General features: G+C 41.1%; 1 long non-coding RNA gene across 3 annotated transcripts; it reads right to left on the minus strand.

Moving 5' to 3' along the window:
• Positions 1 to 46: 46 nt before the first annotated feature.
• Positions 47 to 2,753, minus strand: LOC106687008 (uncharacterized). Of its 3 annotated transcripts, XR_010843545.1 has the most exons (6): positions 1,814 to 2,753; positions 1,392 to 1,783; positions 849 to 882; positions 457 to 714; positions 282 to 315; positions 47 to 230 (listed from the first exon to the last, which is right to left on the minus strand). It is a non-coding gene; the product is annotated as an uncharacterized lncRNA (long non-coding RNA). The 3 variants fall into 3 exon arrangements; XR_010843544.1 differs by lacking the exon at positions 47 to 230 and having other exon boundaries at positions 274 to 315; XR_010843543.1 differs by lacking the exons at positions 47 to 230; positions 282 to 315 and having other exon boundaries at positions 334 to 714.
• Positions 2,754 to 3,100: the final 347 nt, after the last annotated feature.

Below are 3,100 nucleotides of genomic sequence, written 5' to 3' on the forward strand. Positions count from 1 at the left end.
AAGGACCTCTTTTTCCGATGGTAAGTATTCCTCGAAGGACCTCTTTTTCCCGAAGGACTTCTTTTTTCGATGGTAAGTATTCCTCGAAGGACATCTTTTTCTTGAAGGACCTCTTTTTCCGATGGTAAGTAATCCTCGAAGGACCTCTCTTTCCGATAGTAAATATTCCTCGAAGGACCTCTTTTTCCGGTGGTAAATATTCCTCGAAGGACATCTTTTTCCCGAAGGACCTCTTTTTACGATGGTAAATATTCCTCGAAGGACCTCTTTTCCCGAAGGACCTCTTTTTCCGATGGTAAATATTCCTCGAAGGACCTCTTTTTCCGATGGTAATAAATATTCCTCGAAGGACCTCTTATTCCCGAAGGACCTTTTTTTCCGATGGTAAATATTCCTAGAAGGACCTCTTTTTCCGATGGTAAGTAATCCTCGAAGGACATCTTTTTCCCGAAGGACCTCTTTTTCCGATGGTAAATATTCCTCGAAGGACATCTTTTTCCCGAAGGACCTCTTTTTCCAATGGTAAGTAATCCTCGAAGGACCTCTTTTTCCCGAAGGACCTCTTTTTCCGATGGTAAATATTCCTCGAAGGACATCTTTTTCCCGAAGGACCTCTTTCTCAGGTGGTAAATATTCCTCGAAGGACCTCTTTTTCCGATGGTAAATATTCCTCGAAGGACCTCTTTTTCCGGTGGTAAAAATTCCTCGAAGGACCTCTATTTCCCGGTCGTAAATATTCCTCGAAGGACCTCTTTTTCCCGAAGGATTCCTCGAAGGACCTCTTTTCCCGATGGTAAAAATTCCTCGAAGGACCTCTCTTTCCTGGTGGTAAATATTCCTCGAAGGACCTCTTTTTCCGATGGTAAATATTCCTCGAAGGACCTCGTTTTCCCGAAGGACCTCTTTTTCCGGTGGTAAATATTCCTAAATATTCCTCGAAGGACCTCTTTTCCCGATGGTAAAAATTCCTCGAAGGACCTCTATTTCCTGGTCGTAAATATTCCTCGAAGGACCTCTATTTCCTGGTCGTAAATATTCCTCGAAGGACCTCTTTTTCCGATGGTAAGTAATCCTCGAAGGACGAAGGAAGGACCTCTTTTTCCGATGGTAAGTAATCCTCGAAGGACATCTTTTTCCCGAAGGACCTCTTTTTCCGATGGTAAGTATTCCTCGAAGGACCTCTTTTTCCCGAAGGACCTCTTTTTCCAATGGTAAGTATCCTCGAAGGACCTCTCTTTTCGATGGTAATTAATCCTCGAAGGACCTCTTTTTCCGATGGTAAATATTCTCTTTTTCCGATGGTAAGTATTCCTCGAAGGACCTCTTTTTCCCGAAGGACCTCTTTTTCCGATGGTAAGTATTCCTAGAAGGACCTCTTTTTCCCGAAGGACCTCTTTTTCCGATGGTAAGTAATCCTCGAAGGACCTCTTTTTCCAATGGTAAATATTCCTCGAAGGACCTCTCTTTCCGATGGTAAATATTCCTCGAAGGACATCTTTTTCCGATGGTAAATATTCCTCGAAGGACATCTTTTTCCGATGGTAAATATTCCTCGAAGGACCTCTTTTTCCGATGGTAAATATTCCTCGAAGGACCTCTTTTTCCGATGGTAAGTAATCCTCAAAGGACCTCTCTTTCCGATGGTAAATATTCCTCGAAGGACCTCTTTTTCCGGTGGTAAATATTCCTCGAAGGACCTCTTTTTCCCGAAGGACCTCTTTCTCAGGTGGTAAATATTCCTCGAAGGACCTCTTTTTCCGATGGTAAATATTCCTCGAAGGACCTCTTTTTCCGATGGTAATCCTCGAAGGACCTCTTTTTCCGGTGGTAAATATTCCTCGAAGGACCTCTTTTTCCCGAAGGACCTCTTTATCAGGTGGTAAATATTCCTCGAAGGAATATCCACGAATTTATACTCCCCGTATTAGTTAAAAAATGTATTCATGATTCCTCCAGACTATTTTACATTATTGTAATTCATAATTCGCCCCGCTGGTTGTCCAGCCCACTACCGCGTCTTCAATTGAAACCGTCACATCCCAGTATTATTTCCGCTCTGGACCGCGCTTATGACTCGTCACTGGTGTAGTGCTTGCTAATCTTCTTGTCGGTACCACTGCAGTTTTGATTACTAACCTAGGAATTTCTCTGCGAACTCTCTTTCTGATTGGCCTTGAGTCCGGCGCTCCTTAAGTAGGTAGAACACGTCCATCTTTGGGTGTCCATCTTCCGCCACCATATAGCTTCTTAAGTCGTTCCTTTTAATGTGTCACACGAGTGAGTCATGTCTCCCTGTATTGCGTTCAATACCGTTCGAGGCTTCAAGCAGTCGAACATCCGCCTTCAGTAACGTGCCGTTGGTTATTAGAATCTGATCACCGCCTTTGATAAAGTGGTCTTCATATATAAACTTATATATAACTTCATGTATAAATGCTGAGTTCTGTGTTCTTATTTTCAGCAACGGAATCTGGTTCTTGTCGGTATCTTTAGATAGTTTCTCACAGTTAGGCTTCCAGTTTCTCACATTCTTCAGTAGCCTGAGCTGGTACTCCAACTTCTTAAGTTCTTCTGCTATCTTCCTCATGGTATTTCTTAATTGTAACTTTTAGTTGCAGAGTGGGACAGCTTAATGCTCGCTAAGGAATTTACAAATCGCTGCTGTAAGTGGCCAGCGATCAGTTCGGATTTCGGCACCACTTATATTTAGACTGAATTTGTGAAATTGAGATTAGTTGGGCTGAATAATGACACAAGATTTGCAATTGAAAAAACTATTAAGTTTATATTTTTAGTAAACATGTGTGTTTAATTGTTTAAAATAGTAACAAAGTTGCAACAATGTATACACTGTTAACTTACATATATAAAATGGAAATTCCCACCAGTCACAACTAAGTCAGATGAGAGGATAAAGGGCTATAGGTGGACTGAGGATACTAGTTAAAAACAGTAACACTGAACGCTCTATAAATGGTTATTCTATAAAGGCCTTTTCATAGTTACCCGAAACCAATGATCAATATTATTACAAGAATATTGGTCACTTGTGTTTACTTATTTGTATGTTCTATGTTAAATTCGACTCTTTATATATTAA

Source organism: Halyomorpha halys, unplaced genomic scaffold (assembly GCF_000696795.3).
Source record: "Halyomorpha halys isolate HHAL.00 unplaced genomic scaffold, Hhal_1.1 Scaffold906.1, whole genome shotgun sequence".
NCBI lineage: Eukaryota > Metazoa > Arthropoda > Insecta > Hemiptera > Pentatomidae > Halyomorpha > Halyomorpha halys.